The 13,574-nt window shown below is 34.5% G+C and overlaps 1 long non-coding RNA gene across 1 annotated transcript in view; it reads right to left on the reverse strand.

The window, feature by feature from the left end:
* Positions 1 to 289: 289 nt before the first annotated feature.
* Positions 290 to 13,574, reverse strand: part of LOC141578483 (uncharacterized) — a 186,787-nt gene continuing 173,502 nt past the window's right edge. Inside the window, exon 5 of the long non-coding RNA XR_012508869.1 lies at positions 290 to 427. This is a non-coding gene — a long non-coding RNA (uncharacterized LOC141578483). The remainder of the gene's footprint in view (positions 428 to 13,574) is intronic.

Here is a 13,574-nt window from a genome sequence, read left to right on the forward strand (position 1 = left end):
TTGTTATCAAAAGGTTTAAATAAAAATAATCAACAGATAGTCAGCTAAGTGATAAAAGAATGTGGTGCTCAAAATTCAGTTCAAAAGTTTGAGTCTAACTTCTTCATCAAAATTTAAGAGTTTGAGTGAAGGAGAAAATTCTCAGAGATGCCTCACTTACCTTTCCTTTATGTCCAGGGGAAGGTAGTACAGTGCTTGTATAGTGCTTCATGGTCTCAAATTGCACCCAAAGCACATCCTCCTAATTCTGCACACACAGAAAGACTAAGAGCTAGTAGTGACTCACCTAGTGCTTAGCACACACTGGCAGGCTCCTGCAGGCTGGCAGAGTGATGTCAGTGCAGGCTGGTGGGCTGCTAGCTGTGCTGTTCAGGGATGGTTTTGCTCAGGCCCATGGATACAGGATGATTCTAGGCTGCAGCTCTTCCTTCAAAGAAAAGATGCAAGTGCTTTAGGCCATCAGAAAACAGAGGCTGGGTCTGAAAGCAAAGTAGGAATCAAGCTTGAGTTCAAGAGCTTGATTCACACCTGAAACAAGGAAGCCCTGCAAGCATTCAGAAGGGGTGCCCTGGGATCCAAGTGCAACATGAGACATTTTATAACTCAAAGCGGACCATGTTGGGGTCCATTTAAACTGATGCCCTTAATCTCTGTCCTTTGACTGCAACATTCTTTTCAGCATTATCCTCTTCACAGTCAGTATTGGCTATTTTTCATCTCCTTGGGCACTCTGCTGTTTCGAGCTAACTGTCCTTGCTCACATGTCTTCTCTCTGGCTGGAATTCCAGTTCCCAGCCACACTGTTGTCCTTATAGTGTGAAACCTGTATCTGGAGAAATCCTACTTTTTCCTTCCAAGAGGTCATATTCTTCTGCCCTGAACAATCACAACTCAGTGGATATTTAGGTACACAGTTACTATATCCCAATTTTTTTTATTAAAAACTAAATCTTGAAGATATTATTTTTACATTTTTATTATGCTCCACAGTATATAGTAAATGCAGTATCTATGGAGAAAAAAGCTTTTAGAAGCATACAGTTTCAAGTTCATCCAGGTTCTGTCGCTTACTAGCTACATGACCTTAAGTAAGTATAAAAACTTTGACTAAAATTAATTTTCTCTCAAAATTGTGAATTATAATACCTATCTTGAAGGGTTGTTGAAAATTGTGTAAGACAATGTTTGCAAATATATATATAATATATATATATTTACCTAGAACTGAGTCTTCCCATTTATTCCCTTCTACCTCTATTTTTTTCCTTACTTTTCTACAAATTAAATAATTACTTACACAATTAGCCTAGGATTATCAAGTATAACATAGAAGCTGCCCTCTTAAGCTATAAGCAACTGCTTGAAGGCTGACCCATTTTAGTTATCCCAATTAGAGTGAACACATTGCCCATACCTTCCAATAAGAAAACTAAAGTTGATTTTCCATTTGGGGCTATTTAACTTTTAAATTGATAGATTTCAGATTGACTTTGACTTATCCACGACTTCTGTTCGTATGACTCATACGCAAGTCACAGAAACGTAGTGACAGAGGCTGAACAGCTTTGAATAAAACTTAAATGAAAACTTTGCTTCGGTTTACTTACCGAAGCAAACCTTTAGGCGCTCATTCTAAAGGTGCACTCGTGCTGGGACAGCTTCTACTCTCGGTTTTGCTAAGCAGCATATCAGAAGCTCTGCAGTTTGCTTTCTAGGTCTATGCAGCCTACATAATGACCGCACATAGCTGCGTGTCATCTAAATGTGTTGTTTCTCAAGGGCTTTACTTTAGGGACGGTTTGATTACCACAACTGAACTTTGTTACTGTGTAAGTATCATACATTCTAGCTGAAGAACCTTAGGAAGTTGTTTTAAAGTGTCTGTACACAACCTACCGGCAAAAAAGTAGTCAAAGGATCTTGCATTTAATGTCCTTTTCTCCCTTACCTGTATTAGGTCACAAGAATAACATCTAATGAAACAGAGACTGGAGTTTTCAAGAGCAATGGAGGAACTTGATGATGAATGTTTACTTTTAAATTTGATACAAACCTTTTAACTGAAAGCTCCCATAAATACCGCTCTCTTTTACCCAAGTAAATAACCCAAATATAAATATTTATTTCTTCAAAAAATAAAAGTAAAAACCTAAAATGCATCAATTTATATTTTACTATTAATTTTAAAGTAAGAACTTGCATAATCATAGCACCTCCTCACCAGCTTATGACAGGGGCCGTGGGACGTGAATACGAATATCACAATAATCAAGAGAAGAGAGGGAAATGTGAAAATTACAAGCAAGGGTTGCTGATCTTATGTTCCTGAATTTTTATTTGCTTCTACACCTGAGGTTAGATAAATTATCCTATAATGAAGTGTTTCTCCCTCATTAGGAAAGAAGCCTCATTCAGCCAACACACGTCAGTGTTTAATCCATCACAGGCATTACGTGCAAAAACATGAACATGTGTCCTGCTCTTAGGTTCTAGTGGGGAAGACAGATGTGTAAACGCATTATTACAATTCATTTGGTTTAAACAGTCAAAGAGAAGTAGGAGTCTAGAATGTTGGAGCACCATGAAGAGCTAGAAGAAATTCTTAAAGTTAAAGGAAACTCAGCCTAGCATAGAACATTGTAATTTGTAAATGTGCAGCTGTAATGGATAAATTTATGCAGTAACAGTCACATAGAAAATCAAAGTGAAATTCCTGGGTCATATGGTAGTTCCATTTTTAGTCTTTTGAGAAACTTCCATACTGTTTTTCCACAGTGACTGCACCAATTTACATTCCTATCAACAGTGCACAAGGGTTCCCTTTTCTCCACATCCTCACCGGCATTTGTTATTTGTGTTCTTTGTGATGATAGCCATTCTGACAGGTGTGTGGTGATACTGCATAGTGGTTTTGATTTGCATTCTCCTGATGATTAGTGACATTGAGCATCTCTTCCTGTTCTTGTTGACTGTCTGCATTTCCTCTTTGCAAAAATGCCTATTCAGTTCTTCTGCCCATTTTTTAATCAGGTTGTTTGTTTTTTGGATGTTGGGTTGTATGAGCTGTTTATATATGTTGGACATTAACCCCTTATTGGTCATATCATTTGCAAATATTTTCTTTCATTCATTAAGTTGTCTTTTCATTTTGTCGACCATTTCCTTTGCTAAGCAAAAGCTTTTAATTAGACCCCATTTGTTTATTTTTGCTTTTATTTCCTTTGCTTTAGGAGACAAATCTAAAAATTCTGCTACGATTTATGTCAGAGTATTCTGTCTATTTTCTTCTAGGAATTTTATGGTTTCTGGTCTAACATTTAGGCCTTTAATCCATTTTGAGTTTACTTTTGTATATGGTGTTAGACAAAGAATGTTCTACCATATGACCCAGAAATTCTACTCCTGGGTACACATCTGAAAAATATAAAAACACTAATTTGAAAAGATACATGCACCCAATGTTCACAGCAGCATTATCTACAATGGCCAAGATACGGAAGCAAACTAAGTGTCAATCAATAGATGACTAGATAAAAAAGAAGACTACTTGCCATAAAAAAAGATGAAATTTTGCCTTTGTGGGAACATAGATTTGGAGAGTATTATGCTAAGTGAAATAAGTCAGAGAAAGAGAAATACTGTATGATATCACTTATATGTGGAATCTAAAAAATACAACAAACTTGTGAATATAACAAAAAAGAAGCAGACTCAGATACAGAGAACAAATAAGGGGTTACCAGTTGGGAGAGGGGAGACAGGTGTGCAAGATATGGGTAGGGGATTAAGAGGTACAAAGTATTATGTACAAAATAAGCTACAAGGACATATTGTACAGCATGAGGAATATAGTCAATATTTTATAATAACTGTAAATGGAATATAACCTTTACAATTATTAATCACTATATTTTACATCTGTAACTTATATAATATTTTATATCAACTATACTTCAACAGAACATTTTAAAAAATCAGTGATGTAGATTTCTTTCTTAATAATTAAAGTTAGCTTCAATTTTCTGCTTTTGCCTAAGTTGATCCAATTCTTTTAGTTTCAGTTATTTTTTTTTACTTAGTTCAACTGTAAAAGGAGATATTAAAATTTCTATTATAACACCTATACATTAATTTTATGTTCAAAAATTAGCATTTAATTATTAGTTAATAAAATGACACTTCTCTGCAAAGCATTGTGCTAAGCACTGAGTTGTAAAGGTATGAAGGACAGAGTATCCCTGGTCTAAAAGAGCTCAATTAACCTAAATTTCAACATGATGTTACTGTATCTACTCATCATAGGAAATTAAATGAATGTGACAGCATAGTAGCTTATGGAATTTATAAAACAAAATTCTTTATTTTGGGGTATTTGTATTTGGGTGTCTGTGTGATTCCTGGGCTATTACAGACATCTGGGCATGTAACCAGATTTCTTCATTTGCTGGTTATGTTGGTATATCTCCCTCCCTTAAAATTTCCTATGATCTTATTGCAAACAAGGTACTCCCACATCACCTTCAGAAGATAATAATATAGTCTCCCTTGTGCTTTTTTTTAAATAAATAGACTTAAAAAATAAAGTCTCTTTACAGAGTTTTATTAGGATGCAATACTTCTTTTGCATTTCCAATTTATATTTCTTCTATACTAAACTTCTATTGGATTAACATGTCATTTGGTAGAATAGTTTCCTTCCTTTCAAAAGCAATGTTTATGACTCTACTAAATATTAGTATGTCTTTCAAAGTGTGCCTAGGTGTTCCCTTGAATTTTTAATGTTAAAATGGTAATGCTTCTTTTTTGTTATTTTATAACTTTTCTGTTAATGCATCTTCTCTACAGAATAATCTTTTGTCTTCTTTACTGTTCTAGATTTTGCCATCTGTTCATATGAAGTGAGGATGTTAAACATAAACAAAATATTTAAGGTGATTACATTCTTGAATGTATATAAAATTGTTGAGTGGTGGAGGAGGGAAGAGTTTATGTAATTAGATCTAAAGTCACACTTTTAATCTGCTTATTTGTAGACGATTAAATGATGCGTGAGTATATATAATTTCTAAACCCCAAGAATTTACAAAAAAGAAAAAAGAGAGAAAGAAGTATCAAATCGTCAAAGTATATAACAGATCCGATCTATTACTCATCAAACACCATCACGTTGAATTATATATAGAACAAGTCATTACAATACATGAGCTAGACAAAATCTCATTGAGATGGAGATCAATCACACTTTCTTTAGAATCTGACAATTATAATTGGCAACATTATAAATTAGGATACAGAGAAAATACATCAAAGATAAGCAATAAGACTAATTTTATGTTCATGGCTAATGTTACAGAGAGAGAGATGGAGAAACAGAAAGAAAGAGAGAAAGAAAGAGAGAAAGGAAGGAAAGGAAGGAAAGGAAGGAAGAAAAAGGAAGGGAAGGGAAGGGAATGAGCAAGGGAGCGCGCACGCAAGAATTTAGCGGGGAGGATCTGGCTTTAGAGTTCAGGGCCAAGTTGATCTAGATCTCCAAAAAGTAGGGAAGGATGAGTTATTATTTAGACTATATATGCTACTAAAAGAACAAATACAGATTTCCTAAAGTAAGTTCCCAGAAAATTAGCAATGGTGTTAGGAGTCTGAGCCCAGCCAATGAAACAAAACTCATGCTAGGTAGTTCAGTACCGAGGTATTAGTATGGGGAACTAATTACAAATTGAAATGTAAAAAACTCAGACAGAATATAATGAAACAACTCAAATGGAAGATTTGTGTTATCAGAGTTTGGAAGGCCCCTTGGAAGGGGCTGGGGCAGTAGGTAGTGGGAACACAGAAGCGAGTCTGACCAGGGAAAGCTGAATCCAAACAGGAGACATGAAGGCTGCTCCTAATACTGCCCCACCAGTCAGGGAAAGGGGGAAGAAATGACTGGTCGCTCTCTTCTCACTCTCTAATCTTCCACCAGAGCCTCCCATTGGTCGACTCCAGCCAGCATCTAATTCATGAATGAACATCTAGTTTGCTGGGTTAGTCCCCTGTGATTTGGAGCAAGGTAGGGGGTGTGCAGGGAATGGGTCCTAAAAATAGTTGGGTGACAAGCATCTAATGTTACCTATTTATTGGAGAAGCTTATAATTTTACTTTCATTTTCTCTCCTTTGTACTCAAAGAGAAATGGATAACACATATGTTTTTATTATTAAACAAAATGATTGATAACCTGTAACATCACCAAGTCTTCTTTAGGGAAAAAAACAAAATTATTCCATTTTGGAGGAAAACATATGCAAGAATTCCTAATGGTACTTTGTGCTGAACAAGCAAGATTTGTGACATAATTAATCTTAATACATTTATATCTGACCTTCCTTTAGATGATATTCCACTGGGGTAATTACATCCAGAAAGAGAACTAAGACAGATGCCATGTTTTTCTTCTCATTGGTGAAATGAAAGTTCCACATTTGCTTTAAATAAACACGCTCACCCCTCAATTCAGGAATTTAGAATAACCAATCCCCATATAGTAATTGAAACATCAAATCTGGCCTAGAATTAAGTCTTCTACCTTTTCCCAGCTCAGACCTGCTTCAGGCTGGGAGGCTGCCTGCAGCCTGGCTCTTCTGCTCATTATGCTTTGTTTTCCAGGTTCACTTCTACCCCCACCAGCTACCTATTTTTCTCTCCTCTGAAAAATAGAAGGAAAACAACTGGGAAAGGATGGAGAATGGGCCTGGTCATCTTTGATTTCACTTCCTGGCTTCCTGTCTCTGAGCCCTTATAGATCCTGAAATTGGTTTCTTCCCTTCTGTCAGCTATTCAGTTTCCCTAATAAACCCATAACCCTTCCATTTCCCCTGACCTGAGCAAGTACTTTTCTACTTCCAAGTAATGTACCTGTGACTCTTTCCTCAACTTCCAAGCACATGAAGACAATTTTAGCCTCTTCCTGCTGGTAGCTTCTCACTCTCAAGGACCCACTGAACAGTACCTAAAATGAGCTGAAGCAGGCTCTGTCTTTAAGTCATACATCTTATGCTCACAGGAGACCTAGGAGGGCATGTCAATCCCAAATCAGGAAAATTATGCAAAATTTCTAACTTTAATATCAGGCAAATCAAGAACCAAGCTTGGGATCAGGTAGCATAGGAAGCTCTTAAGAGGAGAATTCAATTGTGTCACCTACATTGCACCATTAAAAAGAATGAACTATAATCATTTTGTATCCCTTGAGTCACACGATTTAAATTAGAAAGAGATTATTTGCTAAACTTAGTTCCTGTGCCTGATCTTTGGCTTTACTCAGTCGCAAAGAGGAAGACTTATACAAAAGAATACTACAGGAACCCTTCTGCTTATACAAGCATTTAAATTTACTATCGCACAAAAACTGAACGTAATGTAGACCTTGATCAATGGTAGCAAAAGAGAAAGCCTTGCTGTGTAAGCACTTATTAAGGTTCTGTTTAAGTCCTGTCCCCTAATGTTGCATTAAGGGAAGCAGGTCCCTGGGCCAAACCCAGATGGATGGGATTGAGAAACACACTCCATTTCTTGCTGAGAGAGGCTTCGAAACACAAAGCAAAGGGGATATGAATAATTTATGGCTTTCTTTTGCAACCTATCACATGCATGTCAAACAACTGTTCTGTGATCCACATTCATTCTTTCGCTAGAAGTTCACCAACACTTATTTTGTATTAAGCATTATCCTGGACATCGGAGATTTAATTATAAATATGGAAAAACACTTTGTCTTAGGAACCATCTATTCTGAAGTGATAAATACAGGCCAAATGGGGTGATTGGAATACTATATGCTATGGCAAGAATATGCATGGTGCTGTTATAAAAATTGAAGATAACACTGAAGGATGAATCAAAGTGAACTCAATATTTTAGTAGAGGAGTAAACAAAAGTTAGGCTCTCTGGAGAAGGTGCTATATAGAGTTTAGGTCAGAAGAAAAACAGGACCTATTATTATTCTACAGAAATTTCTAGTCAATTTTTAAGTACAAAATAGAAAAAAGAGGCATAAGGCCTGAAAATGAAAAAGTAGAGCCATTCTGACTTGAAGATGATAAAACTGTGAGTGTAGAAAATTCAAAAAAAAAAAAAAAAAACCCTACCAATTAACTATTAAATTAGTTTGAATTTAACAAACTGGTAGACACAATTTCATTATACAGAATTCAGATGAGTTTTCGCTCTAGCAAGAATTATTTGGCAAGTAATATTTTGAAGAAATACCATTTAAAATCATATCAGAAGACATTAAACACCTAGGTATAAGTCTGATGATAGATGTGTAAGAATTCAAAGCTAAAAACCGCCAAACAATGATAAGATACTAATTTTTACAACAATCTAATGATACGTTAAGAGATGAGCGAGAGACAGTTAATAACTTGTCTAAGATTTTTAAAAAAAGGTTCTTGGTTATTCAAAACAAGTTGTATTGAGGGGAGGGTATAGCTCAGTGGTAGAAAGCCTGCTTAGCATGCACGAGGTCCTAGGTTCAATCCCTGGTACCTCCACTAAGAAATAATAAAATAAATAAACCTAATTATTTCCCCCAACAAAAAAATTTAAAAAAGAACCAGCTGTATCTCTTATCTACAAGCTTTCTCTTGCCCCAAACAGCATCTCAGCATTTCTCTCCACTCTAGCCTCTCCACCTCGTCCAAGATCAGACATTCATACATTCTTCTGTGAACTACTGCAAGTGCTCTCTTGTTGCCTTTTCAGTTCTGATTTCATACATGTCAAATACAATCCTATTTGAAGGTGTAACTATTCTCAGTCAAAATTTGTTGGTGGATTTCTATGACTACATCGCCAAATTCTGAATTCCTTAGCATAGCAGGTGTTAACATTACCTCTAACCCATTCACACCTTCCCCTACAGTTGGCCTTTAGCCTATCTCCTCTCAGTCCATCTCCCTCTCCTTTTCCTTCTCCTCTTTACAATCCCTTGATATCAAAGAAAATTCTTGCTAATCTTTGAAGTTACCACTCAAATTCTCCTTTCCAAATTTTCCTCCAGTCCTCCTCTTAACCTTCTCTAGTAAACTCTCGTATCATTTATTCTGTTCTTCAAATATGCTGTTATTTTATTGGAAGATGATAATATTTCATTGGTTTATATACATCTATCTCTTCATTGCATTATGAACCACTTTAATGAAAATACTAAGCTTCTACAGCACCTGGTAGAGTAAGAGATTTAATAAGTATGTAAAAACCAAAATTAATGAAATATTTTACTCAAAATATTTTGATTAATTTGTTAAGGCAGGGAAATAAAAGCACAAAATCTGATAACTTTTAAAGTTCATTCTAGATAACTAATAGATGAAAGTTTCTATTCCATCATCAGAAACTAGTATTTACTCTTAGCTGACTAACTAAATGATTTTTTAAAATCCATATTGTTTATCTTTTAAAAATGGAATTACGATTTGTATATCACAAACTATTCTCTCTGGTCCATATGGGATTTGAATTTAATGTTCCCTCAGCTATCAGACTTATTACGCAGACATTACTTTGTATTAAGATTCACACTATCATATGGCTTCTGTCACAAAAAGGCTATAGACATAAATCAAAATGTGAAATTATGATTTTATTTAAATGAGAGATGATATATAAATTGCCCAAACTATGTCTAAAGTATATTCTAAAAAAACATTTTTGTTCTATTTTTTATACATAAATGACAACAAAATGAAAGGCCCATTAAGTTAATGTACATTAAATAAAACAATGTAAATATTTCCAAAACAGTAACACTTACAAATACATTGCTTTTCTTTATTATTTAAATTATAATAAAAAAGGAAATAAGGCGAAACTTTACATTTGTAGCTACAATGTTTATGCCTTAGGCTTCTGTTTCAATATACCTGCAGTTAATGGAACACCTTTTTAAACTTAGGATGGTAGTACAATTTATTTGGGGGGTTGAATTTAATTATAGAATTTTATTTTGAAAGATGAAATAAAATTAAAAAACTTTTCTTTCTACGTACTATTTTCTTGAAGTACAAAATGAAGGAAATTTTCAACTTGTAAACACTATCTGCCTATTTCTATATAAATCTGTTTACTGACTTTGGTGCTATGTTTTTAATCACTAATACTTGTACACTTTACCTTAAAATCTAACTTTGGAATATTTCATATTATATACAAATCAGCTATATTCTTCTCTAATTTTATCCTAATTTTGAGGGCACAGTGTGTACATCAATTATTAGAAATAATAGGGAATGCATTTGGGTTATTAGGCTAAGAAATAAGGCATATCTGCCAATACTTCCTCCTATTAAAAAGGGAATAAACACAAATGAAAATGGTAACCTCTACTTGCTAGCTCCACTTGACTTCTGCTGGGAAACCAATAGTGGAATCAACTGAACTAGATGAGAGTCTGGCCTGCTACAGAAGTTGAAACAAAAAAACAACCCTAAATTTGAATCTTTTGTTTTGTTTTGTTTGTTTGATTTTTATTGACGTATAGTCAGTTTACAATGTTGTGTCAATTTCTGGTGTACAGCATAATGTTTTAGTCATATATATATATACACACACACATATACATATATTTATTTTCATATGCTTTTTAATCATAGGTTGCTACAAAATGTTGAATATAGTACCCTGTGCTATACAGAAAAAACCTGTTGTATATCTATTTTATATATAGTAGTTAGTATCTGCAAATTTTGAACTCTCAATTTATCCCTTCCTACCCTCTTTTCCCCCTGGTAACCATAAGTTTATTTTCTGTATCTGTTTCTGCTTTGTAAATAAGTACATTTGTGCCTTTTTCTAAACTAAATCTTAAAGTGAGAACTTTCTTCTTCATCTAAAAAAAATGACAGGAATAGCAATTAGATTTTAGAATTCTTACATATCATACTTTGAAAATATTAAATAAGTTATCTTTTAAATTAAGAAGTTTCTATGCTAAATAATGACATAGATGAGAAGATTCCTGATTTCTGTTTATAAGTATTTGCTGTTTATAAGTTTTGATGACAGAGTCTAGATCCCAATTAATACTAAATTAGAAATAAATATTAGAAAGCATTCTGTCACTTTTACTTAATTTTCATTTACTGGGGATATTTTTATGTACTGTCAACAAAATTGTATCAGAGGAATGTAATTTACACATGTGGTCAAAATCTAAGTGGTTTTCCATAATTATCAATTTCAATGTTCCTCATTATCTTGTCATATTTCTGTATCAGGGTGTTTTAGGCCTCCTGCTTTGATTAATAGTCCATTGTGGGTATAAAGTAACTAAAGTGTGAATAAGAATTAAAAAAAAAAAAACTTTAAGACTATTTAATGATTATCACTACGACAGTGGTTAGTGAAACTGAGTTGATAATTAATAGATTGTGCCTAGAATTACCTATCTGATCTTCATAAACCTGCAGTTATCACTCAATATAATTTCAAGAATTCTTGAAACATTTCATTTTTAAGAAAAATACTATTAAATAATGATTATCTATTAACTGAGACAAAGGAACCGAAGTATGTATCTTTTTTTATGTGATAATGATGATGTGCACTCACTACATGTGAAATCTCTCAAAACCCACAAAAGCAAATACTGAAACATTTGCAAAAACATACCTTCAGCAAAATACTAAGATATGTTCTGTAGCAGGTACATCCATCTGACAAACAAGATCCTTAACCTAAGGTGTTACGTTGCACTGGTTTACTAAGAAACCAGCAGAGGAAAGCTAAAAATTGACAATCCACACTGCACTCATTGAAGAATGATTCTTACCCGAAATTATTTCTAACGCCATCTTTAGGAAGAAAACATTATTCTGAAAAAGCACATATATATATATATAATAAAAGCACATATTATATATACAATGCATATAAAAACATCTGCATATATAACATGCAATAAATTATAATTTAATATCATATATTGATATATAAATATTAAAAGGAGGCTAGACAGAACCTTTGTACCTCAATATTGGTTAAAATACAAATATAATAGCTATCTGACAGAAAACTATGTGAGAAAGTCTTTACATATAGAATTTACAAAGGAAATGACAAAAATGGGGTTCATTATTTGTAGACCATTTATACATGATCTAAGTTACAAGAGTAGATATGAGTGATGAGTAGAGAGAATTTGGGAGGGATTTTTGGAGACAGCAGGCTATGAATTTTCAAGAAGAGGAAGGGGCTCCATCTCCTTTGCCTCAGGTTGGCAATGCAACGGGACCACTCAGATTTCTGAAATATGTTTCTTGAAGTGAGGCAACACAGAAGACAAGCACCTGACTTCCACAGAGATCTAGAGAAAAGAAGACGGATTGACTACTCTGAAAGTGGAGAGATCCCTTCCTTTGGGATCACTTTGAGATGGCTACAGTACTGACTTGGGCTTGTAATCGCAGACTCAACGCAAAGGATGTGAAATCTTTTCTGTGTAGTAGGTACAGGGTGTGTGTGGGAGAGGACAAGCAGGGTTCCTATTAAATCCTGCCTAATAACATCAGCTGGAGGAGTGGAATCATGCAATAGCAAGAAGCTAAAGGTGAACACAGATCCCTAGAGGCTGAGGGAAGAGTTGAAAGCAACTACCGGAAAGGGATTCATACCCCAGGTCAAAAGATCCATAGGATGAAGTTCCCAACGAATGATTCTAAAGAATCCACAAGAGAAGGAGTCATCTGGCACACCTAAGACTGTGAAGACAGCTCATAACGCAGCAAGTTCACGTAAGATCTTCTCCACTCTAACCTCTGCTCATCCTGCCTCATACACTTCCCATCGTGCCTCTCAAGTCCACCCCTGGTCTCAAATAGAAATTGTTTAAAAAAAAAAAGGAAAGACAATTAGAGAAATCAGACTTGCCTTTTCTTGTCGGTGGTGGTGGTGAGCATTCAGATGAAAGTAGGCTCAAAATAAGGAAAAAGGAAATAAAACGGTTTAAATCAAATTTGCATTGAGTACATTATGTACCAGACATTGAAAGGTCTTAGTCAAGTTTGTGCTTGTCAGTTAACAGGACAGAAGCATCACGTATTAGTGGGCAGAAAAGCCTTGGGTGTTTGCGAGTGATGACTGTAGAATCAGCCCCAGATCAGAGCTCTCAGACGACATCTTATAAGAGCATGTTATCTATTGCATAAAATTGTCATAAAATTAAATATACAAATACTTGTAAGGAGCTTGGAAATACGCTTGGCATACAGTACATCCTCAAAAATGTGAGTTGTTTTTATTAAGCAATAAACTTCTACATTAATTTCATACAGGCCAAATCTTTCTTTTGATAAAAATGACCAAATAGTCATTTTCATATCCTAAAATAGGCTTATCTGCAATGTTTTAAATATTAGTTTCTTGTATAATAGTGAGATGTGAGAACATGTAGAATGTTTAATATAAATCTTAAGAGATATGTAGTGTCTTAGAAACACATTCAGTTATTGCCTCAGTAACAACACCTCAGATATCAATCTCAGAAAAATTTTATTTAATTTTCTCTTAAATTACAATACTATGGGTGGTTT

The sequence above is a fragment of the Camelus bactrianus genome, chromosome 8 (assembly GCF_048773025.1).
Source record: "Camelus bactrianus isolate YW-2024 breed Bactrian camel chromosome 8, ASM4877302v1, whole genome shotgun sequence".
NCBI classification, from domain to species: Eukaryota; Metazoa; Chordata; class Mammalia; order Artiodactyla; family Camelidae; genus Camelus; species Camelus bactrianus.